The 16,673-nt window shown below is 40.4% G+C and overlaps 1 protein-coding gene across 1 annotated transcript in view; it reads left to right on the top strand.

Annotated features, from left to right (window-relative positions):
* Positions 1-245: 245 nt before the first annotated feature.
* Positions 246-16,673, top strand: part of PTK2 (protein tyrosine kinase 2) — a 182,783-nt gene continuing 166,355 nt past the window's right edge. The window contains exon 1 of the mRNA XM_014965332.1: positions 246-305. The gene's annotated coding sequence lies outside the window, so the exon portion shown is untranslated. The remainder of the gene's footprint in view (positions 306-16,673) is intronic.

The following is a 16,673-nucleotide window of genomic DNA, read 5'->3' as shown; positions in this document are numbered from 1 at the left end:
CCCCGGCTTCTACTTCTACAAACTTTTGTGGTGTTTTTTTTTTTTTTTTTTTCCCCCCCTAAGGGCTTCCAGCCAAACAATCTGCACTTGTGAAGTAGGGTGTGTGCTGCAGGTCCTTCCTTTGGAAGGTTATCTTGTCTTCCATAATAAGAATATCAGTTATTTGTTTTTAAGTTTGTTGGATAATTGAGTGCTTTGATGGTAGGTCAAGACAAAATCCTAATCAATTCTAAATGTTTGTTTCAGATTTCATGTTTCCCCCTGTGTTGAGCACCTGCTGCTGAGAGCTGGAAAGGCTACTTAAGGTACGTGGAACAGCTACTGATTTAACTTCTGTAGAGGGTTTTATTCTAGATAAAATGGGTCAAGTTGAGATTTATTTTTTTTTGTTCTTTGCTTGAAATTATTGGTGAAAATCCTGATTTTTAAACAGTGGATGTTAAACCAGAATTTCTTGGTTGGTCTTTTTCCCTGAGCCTCCTAGAACTGGCCTTTCTCTGACATCCCCGTTATGGCCCTTCGGTTCAGCGGTGGGATGCAGAGGAGGGCAGGCCTGTGGAGCAAGGGATTTACTGTGCAGGGGAGGAATTTGCAGGGTGTTTTCTCATCTACCAAAACTACTTGGCTGGAATTATCTGACTAGACGGACGTGCTGGCTTTGGAGCGATGTAGTAATGATTCTCTGTGTTCACATTCTGCTTTTCTGTAGTGTATGAAAATTTGTCTTGAGCAAAATCTTCACTGTAGGGGCGTTTGGCCTAGTCTTACCTGGTTTTGCTACGAGCAGGAGTAGAGAAGTTGGGTAACCGCAGGGGTTTTTGTGTTACAGGAAGCTATTTCTGGTCTCCTGTTTATTTTTATTTTCTTTTTTTGTTGAGTCCTTGTACCTTCCCTTCCACCCCCCACCCTGGTGAATGGTTGTATTTGCAAACCTTGGTTTTATTCCTCAGAATACCTGGTATTTCTGACTTCTGCTTTTATTGGTGCCGACATAAATGTCTTACATTTGAGTGTGGCTAGAATAACTTTTTTTTTTTTCCTCCTTTTTATCTTGTTTGGTGCTTCTGTTTCGTGTTTTTTTCTTTCTACAGCTTTCTCTGTGGCTAGTGGTCTGGGAACCAGTATTATGTTATTTTTTTCTATGTCTTAGGCTTTGGCAGGTAGCAAAATTCATCACCTGCTTCAAGAGCACCTTTGCATTTAACTTGCTAATGTGGAGAACCTGATTTAGTTCTGTATCACCTGGTATAGATTACGTTAAGGTTCTTGCCTGGGCTGTAATGCACTTGAGAACAAAGGAAAGGTGGAATTTCAGGTGGACTAGGCCCCTCATGGATTTCAGACTGTTATCTTGCAGTTCTACTTCAGAGTATTGCCTCACCAGGATCTCTTCATATTTTCACCTTGAGGAAACAGCAGAGGGTCACTTAATGTCTCCTGACTATCTAAATTTGCAGGTGTGGATGTCTTTATTCTTCATAGAATCATTTAGGTTGGAAAAGACCCTTGGGATTATTGAGTCCAACCATCATCCCTGCTCTACAAAGTTCTCCCCTACACCATATCCCCCAGCACCACATCTAAACGACTCTTAAACACATTCAGGGATGGTGGCTCAACCACCTCCCTGGGCAGCCTATTCCAGTGTCTGACCTCTCTTTCTGTGAAGAATTGTTTCCTAATGTCCAGTCTAAACCTACCCTGTTGGAGCTCAAAGCCATTCCCTCTCGTTCTATCACTAATTACCTGTGAGAAGAGACCAGCACAAACCTCTCTACAATGTCCTCTCAAGTAGTTGTAGAGAGTGACGAGGTCTCCCCTCAGCCTCCTCATCCTCAAACTAAACAGTCCCAGCTCCTTCAACCGCTCTTCATGAGATTGATGCTCCAGGTCCTTCACCAGCTTCGTTGCCCTCCTCTGTACTAGCTCCAGCAGTAGCTTTTTTGCTTAACTTCTTCCTTCATGAGTGGTCTGGATATTAGTCAGCTTTTCTTAAACTTCAGTTTTCAAGTTTATGGTGACTAGTTGCTTCTCTTTTCTAATTTCTCCCTTCCCTTTTCTTGTATGGAATGGTGTTTGTAATACACAATCAGTTTTCTCAAAGGAATTCCATCTACTTTCACTACTCCAATGACTAAGTTGAGTGGTTTACAAAATAATAGTCTTCAGTTTTGTCACCTAAACTGGAAAAAAAAAATGAAGTACTTCAGTTTGAACAAAAAGAATAGTGCTGATATTTTTATCAATTAAGACTTAAATTTGTTGCCTTAGGTATCATATTGAATCTGAATTGTGATTCAGATAGAACCTGAGACATTTTTAAAATATTTTTTGAATGCAGAAAACTAACAGTTATGTGCCTGTGTGGCCAAGAAGGCCAATGGCATCCTGGGGTGCATCAAGAAGAGTGTGAATAGCAGGTAGAGGGAGGTTCTCCTCCCCCTCTGTTGTGGTGAGGTCCCATCTGGAGCACTGTGTCCAGTTCTGGGCTCCCCAGTTCAAGAAGGACAGGGAACTGATGGAGAGGGTACAGCAGAGGGCTACAGAGATGATGAGGGACCTGGAGCATCTCTCTTATGAGGAGAGGCTGAGGGACTTGGGTCTTTTTAGTCTAGAAAAGAGAAGGCTGAGGGGGGATCTGGTCAATGTCTGCAAAGGGTGGGTGTCAGGAGGATGGGGCCAGTCTTTTTTCAGTGGTGCCCAGGGATAAGACAAGAGGAAATGGGCACAAACTTGAATACAAGAAGTTCCACCTAAACATAAGGAGGAGCTTCTTTCCTTTGAGGGTGGCAGAGCCCTGGAAGAGGCTGCCCAGGGAGGTGGTGGAGTCTCCATCTCTGGAGACATTCCAAACCCACCAGGACACGTTCCTGTGGGACCTGCTCTGGGTGGACCTGCTGTGGCAGGGGGGTTGGACTAGATGATCTCCAGAGGTTCCTTCCAACCCCATGTGGTTCTGTGACAAATCCAGAAAAGAAGGGGAGGGGGGCAAAACAGTGTGTGTCCCCCCCCTTCAGTTTATCTTCTACAGAGGCCTACAGATCAGACCTGTGATTTCAGGTTTTTATTCTGTGCTTCCTTTCATTTGGTCTGACCTTTTAAAAGGAACAGCTCTGACTGTCGTGATGTCATAGCCAAAAAAGCACATGTTTTGTGAACTGAAGCCATTTGTTCTTTGGCATACATGGTTTGTAAAAGGCTGAAGTGAGTCATATCCTGGTAAAACCATGACAACTAAGTATTTATTAGTTTGTTAGGTAAATATCTTGCAGTACCTTCCTAGATAAGACTTTATAGATGACCAGCCCTGTGAATAACAAGGCTGTGAAATATAATGGCAAGTAAGAAGAAGAAACGGTGAAAGATCTTAAATGTAAATTGCAAATACTTCTGACTTGTCAGGTTTACATTGAAGTATGTGTGTTTTTTCTGGCTGGGGATTTAGTAGGAGGAAGAGATTAGTGCTACTTACCCTTTGAAATTGACATTATATATGCAAATACTGAAATGACAGTTCCAGTGGAAATGACAGAAAAATGCACTGACTCTCTTGCTTACCCTGTGCTTTATAAATTATTATTATAAGTTTTGCATGTGTTTCATTATAGTCCTTTTTTACATGGTCACATATTCTGTTCCACAGAACCACTGCCTTGTTTGGTACCAAACCCGTAGTTGTCTACTCACTGCACTCTTCAAGCCCTTCTCTTACGGGATGGATTTTTGTGCTTCATTTTGCTATGGTGGTGCTGGCTTCACCCATTACTCTTATGATATTATTAGTATCTGTATTGGATGGAGTCAAGAATTTAGGATAAAAGGTTTCAGTTTTAGGTCCAGGCTCAGACATGACATTTTTTGTTGTAACACTCAGATCTCTCACGGCTTTGAAATGCACCTAGAAGTACTTGGCAGTTCTGTATTTAGCCCCCAGATACCAAAGCATGTGTCCATGAAACAGGAAAACTTGACTAAATGACTACTAACATCATCTAGAAACCCTGAATGCATAGATGACTCTTAATTGCTTCAGCTCATAATGTATCCTTTGTCGTCTTCCTGATGCTGATTATTTACCCTGATTATTTATTAGTGAATGCAGAAGACTTTTATCAATGAAGGAACTATGAATGACACTTTTGTTTAGCTTTGTAACTCTGCCTTCCTCCTCAGGCCAGTCTTTATCCACTGAATGGGTGCAGGGGTTGTGTAGGTGCATGTGATTTTATGGGTATTTTTTGTGTGTGTTTTCAAAGATGTGGAACAGCCATAGACAGTAGGTGGTGCTAGCAATTCCACCTAAGGGCCAGCTTCCAGAGGATGTTCTCCTGATTGCACCCCTGCTGCAAGTGACATCAGATGCTTTCCAGTGTCACAGTTTTATTTCAGTTGAAATTAAACTAGTATTTGATGGGCAGCCTTGTTGTATCCAGCATAGCACTCACTTATGGCAGATCGATAAATGAGTGTTCCTTTTTATCTCTTACAGTAAGAAATGCTTCCCTAAGGAAATCTTTAAAGATCCATGATTTCTGTATATTATGCTTATATTCTTGTTTTAATGGCTTTTCTCTTCTTGATACAAGGTCTGTTTCAAAAGATTTCAGTTTAAAAAACCTATATATAGTTTATAAAACCATAAAGCCATAAAGTTTGTAAAACCACTCTGTTCTCAAGTGTCAAGATAACTTGTGTACGTTGCTTCTTGCCAACAACACCTGTGTGCTTATAGCTCCTCCTGGCTTCTGAAAGGGGAATTTTGCTGGGTTTGTTAATCTGGTTTATTATTCTGGACTTTTGGGGTGCACTGGAGAAAGATTTACTTCTCCGCCTGGGTGATGGTAAACTTCAACTTCTTCCAAGCAGGTTGTGTTCACAAGTGTGTGTGAGTTCCCCAGCAGAACATGCTCTTCTCTCTGACGAGGTTTTTGCTGTGAAGGGCTCTGTGTATTGGCAGGAGTTTTAAAAGCAATGAACCTGAATATAATGAACACAAACCCTGCCATGTGGTGCCTGATGCCTTCCTGAGCTCTGTCCTGGCCTCCCCAGAGCAACTGGTGGCTTTTACAGGAAAGTAAGTGGGCTGGAGGGGAATAAATTTTGGTGCTTGTGACATTCTCCTTAATTGTCTCATCCCTCAGTGGAGTTTAAGAAAACCTCGGCCTGTTTGGATTATCTTGGAATATATTACTGAGGTGGAATGAACTAGGGTTTTAGTCTTTCCCCTGGAGCTGCTAAAGGTCTTCTGTATACAAAACCGAATTATTTGTTTTGGTTTCTAGCCTTTCTGGTAAATGCAAGGGAAATATAAAGTAGAAAACAAAGTTTGACTCTGTAAATAGTACTCCTTTGTAGTGTGACTGGGATGGATCTGCAGTAGTACCTTCTGAGGATGCCAGGAATGGCCATGTAATGCTGCTGCTACCTTCCTGACTCTTCAAATTGCAGATTTCTGGATGATTGACTTGGTTAAGTATCCATGAACCTTTCCCCCATGCACCAGGGCATTAGCCTGTACCTGTCAGCATTGTTTCAGCTTGGAAATGTTGAGACCTTTTCACACAAATACATTCTTGGGGTTGTCTTGGGGCAACTAATTCTTTTTTCTTCATCCTGGCCCTGCAAACACATACCTGTTCAAATCTGTGCAACCATGTTGAAATGTTCAAATCTGCAAGAGTGGTTCTTATGTCTGAAGCCAAACATGTCTATACGTTATTTTTTTTAATTATTGTGGTGGTAGACTCCTATAGCCATAACGAAGGTGGACGCAACCCAATTTAGTGGTTTAAAAAGCAAAACAAACCCTGTGTCACTACGGCTATTCCGTTCCATCCTGCTAATGTATTTATCACTTCTCTAAAAATAGACTTAGAGCTTTTGGGAACGCAGGGTTATATTTGCAGTAAAGGTTGCTGTAGCTCTATTTCAATCAGAACACTTCACTTGTTCACTGTTAATGTGTAATAGTCCTTTGATCCTGTATTTTCGTTGATGGGTTTAAGTCTGTACTGCCTGTTATTTGCTGTAGGAAATAACAAATGTGCTTAACACTGGCCTAGGAAGGTTTCTAAACGCAGTAGGTTATTCTGAATCATTCTCCAAGACCATTCTTGTGCAGAATAATCAACGATAATGTGTATCTCACTGCTGGGGGGTAGACTTTTTACTTTTCCAATGTGTTCAAATTTCAGACACTTTGTGGATCAACTCTACATCAACCTTGCACCTCAAAGTGCTCGTAAAAAGAGAACTTGGAGAGAATTTTCTGGGAGTATCAAAAAGACAAACTCAACCCAGACCGTAATCTTTTCAAGGCTGAAAATGTCAGTGTTTTTCTGTAAACTGAGTTAGACTTACCAGGCTTCCTGTTACCTGTTGTGATAGTGCTTGGCATTGGTGTAGCCTCTTGAGTTGTACTTGTAGACCAGGTTATAATGAGTGTTCTTATAAGAAAAGGAAAATTAGTGGATACAAGTTTACTAATGAGTCATAAAATACTGTGCAAAAGAATATTGGCCAACTCAATAGGCAGCAGGACCAGTAAGTGACAACCCAGGGGTTGCCCGTGTTGGTTTGTGTGTGCTGGAGTAAAGGAAAGATCTGGTTTTATTTCCTGGCAGACGTTCATGGAGAACTTCCTCTGAAAGAAGCAGCCTTGAGTGCACTTCCTGAAACGTGTTTTAATTAGCTGCCCCTGAGATGCAGGGAATTTCACTCCTCAGGAAATTCAGACCTTATAAATACTGTCCTGAGCTCAAAACGGGACCTGATATTCTGACCTGACCCGTGTCAGCATTGCAGAAAGGGAAAAGATCACTTGCCTGCCTTATCTTTGGCACCCCTTGTTCACAAATCCCAACTTATTTTTATTCTTTTATTTATTTTTTCCCTTTCAGTCTCAATAATTCCTGCTCACTTCAATTCACTAAAACCTCCAGACTCTGTGTGGTGTTACTGCCTTGCCAGTAATCTCATTTTGTGCACGCACGGGTGGTTATTCTTACCTAGTTGTGAAGCTGGTGGAAAATCACACGATTACAGTGTTAGGAATCTCTGATGTGACCTCTTTCCTTCTCATGTATTTAGAAGACACGTTACCAGTTATATGTCAACAGCCAGGAGAAATCCTTTCAAATTGGCTTGACTCCCCTTTAGATGCTTGTAGATAATTTGGTTTGCTTATTCCCTTGTTTCTTTGGGACCTCGAGTTGTGTAAGTCGTCTTAATGCATCGTAATTCTTTAGATGACAATTTCTTTTGAGACTATTAAGTTTTGCCAATAATGCTGTGTTTTGACATGCTTGAAATTTGATTAAATCCGTTTACAGTAGCAGGAATTGGCAGAAATAGTGGTTTATTTTTGATTATGTTGTGTACCATCCACACATACCGCTATCTTGGGTGTAGAGCAGATGACTTTTAGAAGGGATGTGATTTCTATTCTTTGTTTTTTACTGGTAGCTGTGAATCAGTACTTTCCTTCTGCGGCAAGAAATAAAGCAGGCAACTTGAATTCCCTGGACAAGCACAGCTTGGGCCATGTTTCCTTACTAAGGAGGATGAAGAGGACACGAAAAGGCAATAGGAATCTATAACTGCACCCATAAATGAATGCATTAAATGAGATATAATCCCCTGTACAAAAAGGGAGCCTTGATGGTGAGCAGAAGTTATTAATAGCCATTCAGGTACCGCTGAAATACTGCCCTTTAACAACCTATGGAAGGGATATTGTAACACAGTCCCCTCCCAGCTGTATTGTGGAAGGTGCAGGCTTTAAATTGCTAACCAAGATTCCCATTCAAAAAAAAAAAGTCACTTCTTATTTTAGTAAAATAGTATTTAGAATGTGGAAAGGAAAAGGGCATTTAAAAAGTCACGGCTGTCAACGGGACTCCAAGGTTGACATTCCGGGTTATTTTTGTACTGTATTGTAAGCAGGTGGTTGTGTTGTCAGTTCCCCCTTTCAGGATCAGTCTCCTCAGTTTAACTTTCAGGACAGGACCATAAAAACTTGGCAGAATCATAGTAGGTGTTAAGTTCCAAAGGAATTGGGAATTGGGGTGGCTGTAATCAGGGAGTTCTTCCTTTCATCCTTTTCCTTTATTCTAAATGATCTCTACAAGAGTGATATCTGGAAGGAGTGGTAGGCTTTTTCTAATAGTGGAATACTCAATGTGTTTTAACTTTCTTCTGCTTCTTACGGTCTTTTTGTGTTGTTTTACTAGTAGTGATATTTCTGGCAGGCTGAACTGTGTTGTATCCCAGTTATTTTAAGCAGAACAATTCAGATTGTACTCTCTGCCTTCAATGTGCAAATCACTTTATATACCAATTAGAGTTGGATTCTTATTATGGTAAATAATTTACCTTAGAAGCCTCTGTGTAATTTTTGGTTTCAAAATACAAACAGGACCTTAATTTAAAACACACCTTCTTTTTGTTTGGTGTTAGGGACTATGTATTAATCCGTCTTTGATACCTGAAATATTCCTGAGTGCAGGATATTTGTATCCAGCCTGAACCTTGTGTTTCTAGCTCTGTGCTAAATCCTAAACAGATAAGGCACGGTGTGAGGGTGGTCCTTAACCACTGACCTCGGCATCTTTCTTGGGGGAAGCTTTTTTGGGTGGCCTTTTTTTTTTTTTTTTATTTTTTTTTTTTTATTTTAGAAGGTCCACTTTCTCCAGGATATCTTGTGTAGATGTGGGTACTCAATGAAGAATAGGACAGACATCTGGTGGTAGTGGTGAAATCTGGGCTTCACTTCAGAGGATTCTTGTTCATAAGGTTTGAAGTGGACCCAAACCAAAGCTACCTGGAAGGTTTGCTTGGGGGGGGTGTGTATGTGCGTTAAACATATGTATGAGGTGTGAAACTTCCACAACTTAATCATAATCTTTTCCTCCAAAAAGTAGAAGAGTTAGCGCTCTATACTAAATGCAGAGTTCAAGTGACATAAAAATTACTGAATCCTGCTACTAATACAAGGAATTAATATATTTGATGTTGCTTTTGGTAAGAAACACTTCGCTTTGGAGACATGACATAAATGCAACTCTCTCTCAGGAAAGGAGAAAGTGTGACATAAGGAAAACAGCAAATTTAAATTCTCAATATACCGATGGTCTCTGTATCCACAGAGATGGCAGCAGAAAGATCTGCATGGAATCTCTGCCATCACTGCACTAATTGTGTACAAGCAATGTGTAATATGGGTCAGAAGATGCTTTTTTTCGCTTTTCTAACTAAAACTCTCACTTGAAAGTATCCTCATACAAAGAAAATCTGTGCTGGCCATATTCAGGGGAGCACCACGGATTTAAAAAGCAGCTGAAATGCACAAATACAGAGTTAATTGTTCTTTTAGCATCTAAGGCTTTTCTGCATCCCCTAATTCTTAGTGGGCAAAGTGTGGAAGGACTAAGGGGGGAGAGAGGGTTGCATTCAGTCAGAAGGCTCATCTGTTCTTAAGTGCAAGAGTACGTAATCCCCTCTTCATTCAAATTCCTCAGCTGGTTTATATTTTTCAAGAAAATATTTAATCCCTACATTTGCATCTGAACTGTACAATATTTTTGTTGGGAAAAAATAATTGCTATGTTATTTGAGTGAGTTGGGTGGAGTTTACTATAATTTTTTTTTATTTCAGCATGAACTTCTCCTTTCCCCTTCCTTCAAAATAATTTTTCGAGATAATCCTGGTGATTTTGCATTTTCATTTTTATACTATTGTATCGTTAAAATTGCCTAAAACGTGTTTTGAAGCAAGGATGTGTCTTGATTTGTCTGTGGTATCTCAAATTTCTGAAGAATGCAGAAATTTGAAGGAGGGAAGCAGTTGGGGATGTGAGCAGCCCAAGGACAAGGAAACTCTCCAAGCCTACTTTATTCCCTGCGGTAGAAAGAGAAATACGTGGAAAAAAGTTGGTTTAGGATTATGCAGATAGTGGCACATACATGCCATTTGTAGGTTAAATGGGGTGGTTGTTCCCAAATTTTTAAATTTTTTTTTAATATCCCCTTCTTTTATGTTGAAATATTCATAGTATGTAATTGCTGAAGCTGTTGGTAGTGCATACTGGTATTTATTTTACTTTGTGGTTTATAATACGCACTTTGTAGATAACTTCTTTCACGTTTTTAACTCCTACACTGAATGCAAATTAAATATTGATTTGTGCGTTGCTGGTTTTTAAGCTTCAAGGCACTTCTGAGTTGTGGTTAATTGATCTCCAACTCCACACTGGAACACACAGCGGTGGTTCAGAAAGCGCGGCATCTGAATTACAAATGACTGTATGTTTTACACATGTGGTTCACGGATTTGACCGATTTCACAGGCTTGAGACGAGCTTGGTTTGCTCTGAGTTACTCTTTGATGTCCTTGTAAATACGAAGGGAAAATAAGCATAGAACAAAATAAGACATAAGCTGCTGTGAACAAGTTTTTTAATATATAAAAGTAGTGTTGTTTGTTTGTAAAATATTTGAAAATTCCATATTCTTAACGCTCACGCTGTCTGTCTTAGGGTACTCGGTTTCCCCAAAAGTCAGACCTCAATTTTTCTGGAGCTTTCTGTCGTAAATGTCGATATTTAGCCAGTACTCGGGGCTGTAGCCCAGTCCATGAGTGTCCCCAGCATAGATTTCTCCTAGTTGATTCTCATGATTTATACATGTGAATTAAATTTTATCATCTGTGATGGTTTTATTAAATGAGATAATTTTGTCCCTAAAAGTACTTTTTCATGGCTTTTACATAATTTTAATGTTTTATGCTACGCATTTGGATGCACGTTTGGTTCTTAATCAATGTTAGGACTGATTGCCTTTCATTTGAATAACATACTTGACTGTAAAGAAAGTTGGGGTGGAGGTCCACGAGGTCTCTGGTCCTGGTCATAATTTGAACTTGAAAAGCCCACCAGGAACACTGTTTCATAGAGGGCAACTGTTGAGTTCCTTAGTTTCTTAGTCTACCTTGGTATTTTTGTAGTTTGGGAGAGAGATGGGAGAGTTGAAACTTAATATTCTCTTAGTATTAACTTCTCAAAAAGCCAAACAAGATAGTATATTTCTTCAAACTTTTCTGAAATAGGTGCTTTGGGTGTAGGACAGGTCAGAAAGGTAAAACTTAACTGTTCTTGCATTGACGTTACTGCTTTGGAAAGAGGCCTCAGGATGGGTCACCGGTGTCTGCCTGGCCTCAAAACTTCATGATTTTTCAATTTCTGGTAAATTTTGGAGCTGTGTGCAACTGCCAAATCTGTTGATGTCTACTATCTACAGACAGATGTGAAGATGTCTTTCTTACAAAAGTCTATGTGGGAAAGACCTGAAATCTTTTGGATCTGAGATGACCTAAATGAGTTTTAGCTGGTGGACTCTAACTGTACATTGTTGGGATAAGCCTTTTTGTATGTTCTCTCTAAGAGGAAGGAGATCTTCTTGGGGCCTTTCAATATAAAAGGGCGGCTTTTGAGAAAGGCAGAGAGAGACTTCTTACCAGGGCCTCTAGTGATGGGACAGGGGGCAATGGTTTTAAAGTAAAAGAAGGTAGACTTAGACTAGATACAAAGATGAAATTTTTCAGTTTGAGGGTGGTGAGGTACTGGAACAGGTTGCCCAAAGAAGCTGTGGATGCCCATCACTGGATGAGCTCAAGGTCAAGCTGGATGGGGCTTTGAGCAACCTGATGTGGTGAAAGATGTCCCAGGAACTAGATGTTCTTTAAGGTCCCTTCCAGCTCTGTTCTTTGAGCTTCCTCCAGTTTGCTCTGATCTTTCTATCACTAACAACTTGTGCATTTCTCGTGTGGGGCTGCAGCAGACAAATGCAAAATAGAAATTATTTCAACTCCGGTTCTGTGACATGTTGTTAGCGTCTGCGGCCCGAAATTCCTTTGTACTGTCACAAATGCTTAATTTGCAGAGTGATGAAATGAATATTAAGTGTACCAGAGCTGAGGCTGGAATAAGTACACGCCACAGTTCTCTAATTTGATCTCTTTCTGTGTATCAGCAGAGATGAATGTGTTCAGAAGTTCCTGAAATACCGGCCTCCTTGTGCAGTCGCTGGATGATTTTGTGCCAGAACTAATTCAGCGCTTTCTAGTGCATTTAAGTCCCCTCTGAACCTGATTAGATCTTGAAACAGCTTGCACTGAAAATGAGTCTCTCTGTAATAACTACTGGAAATTTGACTAAGGCTTTTCATTTGGACCTTAAGCCATTTTCTTTCTCATTTATGCTTCAAGCTTGAACTAGAATGATTTATTTTATTTTTGGAGGGTGAGTTGTAGGATACATTCACCAGCAATTTGGAGAGGGAAGACTGGGGAGAAGAGATCTTGATGAACTCAATATTGTTCTATATTTTGATGATTTTTTTAAAATAAGCATTGTATATGTATTCCACACATTATGGGACATAGAAGATATTTTAACAATGTGTTTGAAATAACTTAGTGTGCCAGGGGTACTTGGCATGACAAATTGAAGACTAGATCACAGTGTAATTAAAAAATGTTCACTTTCTTCATGTTGCTGAGGTTGAAAGTGCGTGAAACGACTGTCAGTTCAGTTCCAGATAATTGCTGTTACCAAGTGTCATTGTTTGTTCTTCTTGAGGATTTGGTGGCATCTGATTTGGTCCAGGTTGGATCAGGAGCAGAGAAAACTGGATGCCTTTTATTGCTGGTCTCTCCTTCTTCTGTGCCCAGTGAATGATCAGAAAAGGAAAAGCTTTTTAGAGGGTAGTCAAATAATTTATGCTTGTTTGAAATAACAAAGAGGTGAGCTGCTGGTGGTTTTTCAGGCACATGGAATGGTTGGGTAACAAGTAAACTGCAATATTGGTAAAGAATTTAAATAGCTTAGCAATGTTTTTTTTTTTTTTTCTTGGTTTAGGCTTTATTATTGTTGCTGTAGTTTCCTACAGATTATATTGTGGCACAAAAGATTTACGTTTTACTGCCTCCTAGCACTCATCACTGAGGCAAAAAGCCTCATTTCTGCTGTGTGTTTCTTTGTGGTCTTCGAATTCTTATCTTTGTGCAGAAAATATTTGTTCACTGAGTCCAACCTACACAGGGCTGTCCCAAATAGGCACTTAAATAATGAGGATTTTTGTGGCCCTTTTCTGTTTATTCTTAAAGGTTTTCATCATGGTTTTCTTTGTTTCTGCCAATGCATGTTACAGCAAACTGGCTGATAAGGAATCATTATACATCCACAGTATTTGTATTCACCATTAGCATTGCATCTTCTATATCAACAAAGCAAGTTCAAGTAAGATGTAGTTGTACAAGTGTATACATTATATGATGCCTGATGGAAAAAGTTGTTGGTGCAATATTTGTCTGTGTTCTTTTCAAGTGAAACATCTTAACATCAGCAGAAATAGTAAATTTCAGACTTTTTTTAATAGTAGATGTATTTTGTATTGAAATTTATTTTTTTTTCCTAGAAAGTCATGTCTAGATACAGAAGTATGGTAGACTTAAAATCAATTTAAAATAGAGCTGCAATGCTCTGTAGTACTTAAACACTTATCAGTACAGGGTAAGTGAGAGTTCCTGAGGTGCTTAGTGATTTTTAGCTAAGAAAGCGATGAGCATGTTTTGTGACCAGCACTCCGACAGGATTCCTTTCCTCGCTGCTGCCCTTAACACTGGCTCGTTCATTATTTGTGAGGAAAATGGGTTTGACAGCCCTGAAGGCAGAACTGTTCATTTCCCAGCACAGCCAGTGCCGTCACGCCATTGCCTTGGCCCTGGGGTGACAAGGGATGGGTCCTGGAGAACCAGCTCCACTCTTGCCCCAGGACTATTTGGGTACCTCCAGCTCTGGGGCTGTGGGCAGGGCTGGTGAGTAGGTGTGTCTCCTGTAACGTATGTTAACTTACACCTCCAGATGGTTGGGTTGGACCTCTTTTGGTATTCCTATGTATAATCTAAATAGTTTAAATCAAACTTGATTTTGGGTAGGGTTGCAAGCTGTTTGTTATCTCACCTGAGACAGTGGGGACCTGGACCTAGAACGTGTCCTGTTCTGACCCATGCATTTAGCCAACCTGGTTTTGGCCAGGAACCTACACAGGAGATATAAAGTGTATATAAATTAAAAGCTGTCTTTAGCCTTGTTCTGTCTCCCTGGTGCCTGTTAGTATGAGGCAATAGGACACGAGGGGTAGCAGTTTTAAACTGAAAGAGGGGAGATTTAGATTAGATATCAGGAAGGAATTCTTTTCTGTGAGGGTGGTGAGACACTGGAAGAGGTTGCCCGGAGAAGCTGTGGCTGCCCCATCCCTGGAGGGGTTCAAGGCCAGGCTGGATGGGGCTTGGAGCAACCTGGTCTGGTGGGAGGTGTCCCTGCCCAGGGCAGGGGGTTGGAACTGGGTGATCTTGAAGGTCCCTTCCAACCCAAACCATTCTATGATTCTATGAAATAATATTTTATGAGCTTTTACTTTAAAAATCACAGTCCTGGCTTGTGTAGGGGTAATTTCAGTAGATGTATTTTGTAATGGAGGTAATGGCAGTGTTGACTTTAAACCCACAGCTCTTATATACAGTATTGAGTCTATGGATTTTATAGCATATCTAATGTTTATCTGCCGCGTCAGATGTAATGAATCTTAAATCTTTCTGCAAGTATTTCTGGTGGTCTTAATCTGTTCCATGCCAGAGGCAGAGAGAAATAACGCATTCAATTTTGTCAAATTAAGTTTTTACTATGCATTAAATTGATTAAATAGAGCAGCAGATTAAGGCGAAAAATACCGTCTTAAATTGCAGTTCAGGACTGATAGAATCTTAATGACACTGAGCTGGAGTTTTGCAGTGGGTGTGTGGGTATGAGGTTGTGTTAATCACGTGCTGGCTCTGGGCTGCTGTTTTAGAAACAAACTCTTGGACTCGTTGGCTTTGCCGAGAGGAGGGATGGCCGTGTGTGGAAGTGGCAGCACACGGAACACGGGAGCCACACGCCTGGTGTGTCCTGTCAAAGCCACCGGGTCCCCGTTTGATCATCGTGTTCTCGTGGAGAACAGACGTGTCGGGGGTTTTCCTTTTACACCAACGACACGGCGTCTTTTGAGAGTCGCTCTCCGAGGGCTACATGACAGAAGCAATTAGGAGAAGAAAGCCTGTCTCATGTTGAGTACTGAAGTTCCTCTGTCTGATGTCTTGTTCCCTCACCACCCCCTGTATTTTCCTTCCTAATCTAGTTTTCATCAGTCATCTCTTCTGGTTGCTTTGTCCTGGTGTATGTGTGTGTTTTGCTGTTTGGGGTTTTTTTCTGCCCATGGTTCCTCCCCACCTCACTTGTCATCTTTTTTGGTGTCTTAATTCGTCCTCCATTTCTTTTCCATCTGGAAAACTGTATAAAAGGGGGCAGAAGCAGAGGAGAAGCTGGGGAAAAGATTTTTCTCTATTTCTGCTGGTGCATCTGACTTGCATGGGGGGACAGGGAGGAGGGAACTGACTGAACAGACTATCCTGAAACTATCCTGAAACATAGCACGAAAAATTAATTATGTCAGTTTAGATAAATGCATAATATATAGCTCTATAATGACTCTCTTGCCCTTTCCCGATTTGTTTTCTTTATTTCTTAAATTCCTATTTCACACCCTGTGTCTTCAGGCTTTTCCCTGTGTTTCAGGCTCTGTGTCTTTTTGGCTTAAAAATAATTACATATGCTTGTGTAACAATAGGAATAATAATGTTTGTTCTTATCTCCTTGTCAATTCTCATTGCCATGTGTCTGCTCTGTTCTTTGACAACTAACTTACTCACTGTAGATGGCTCTTGAAACGACATTCTTTTGTCACTTAGGATTTGGAAGGCTTTTTTTTTTTGGACTTTTTCTTCAAAAAAAACCCCTCAAAACCCAACTGCAAACCAAACAAAGAGGGGAAAAAACCCCAAACCCAACCCACCAGAATTACACTTTGTGCATCACGTGCTTCCAGAAAGTACCGTCGTTGGAAGTGTTGTGATTTGTATCCCTGGTAAGAGGTGCAAGACTTGCTGGAACAACAAGATTACATGAAAGGAGTTTTCCCTGTGCCTGTGGTGGTACGTTTACTGGAAGTTTGTCTCTCCCACTGGATGTTGTCCTCTGTTCTGTTATTTCTTGCATCATTGAAGGTCCCAAACTGTCACATCTCACTGGAGAACTGTTTTCAGACTCTCTGGCTACAAAAGCTCTAACCATATGCTTGTGGAAATGCCCATTTGTTGTAAAGGGATGTTATGCTACACTTTGAGACAAGCTTGAACTGCAGCAAGATTTCTGTCCATCCATAGTGTCACTATTAGACTAAGAAAACACCATTTTTTGGGGGGTAAATATAGACTTAATCTTGTTTGTTGGGGCAGATTTCTGTACAGAACAAAACCTCTGCAGCTGCTGTCAGGCTCGCTTTGAATGCCTTGCAGTGATCCCACTGGGATCAAGAAAATGTTTTATTTTTTAGACAATATGTAAGTTAGTCTTTTCATGCATCCAAATGTTAACTAGTAACGGCCCTAAATTTATTTTTTTTATGGAAGTCCAATGTATATGCAAAGATTATAATCTGTTAAACTTTTGACAAACTACTTTGTGTGTGTTCTTTACTGGAAAGCTGTCCTTGAATTTTTTTTTCTTCTCCCTCCCTCC

The sequence above is a fragment of the Calidris pugnax genome, unplaced genomic scaffold, assembly GCF_001431845.1.
Source record: "Calidris pugnax isolate Ruff unplaced genomic scaffold, ASM143184v1 scaffold41, whole genome shotgun sequence".
NCBI lineage: Eukaryota > Metazoa > Chordata > Aves > Charadriiformes > Scolopacidae > Calidris > Calidris pugnax.
The sequence above is the reverse complement of the archived record's forward strand: the minus strand, read 5'-3'. Positions and strand labels throughout refer to the sequence as shown.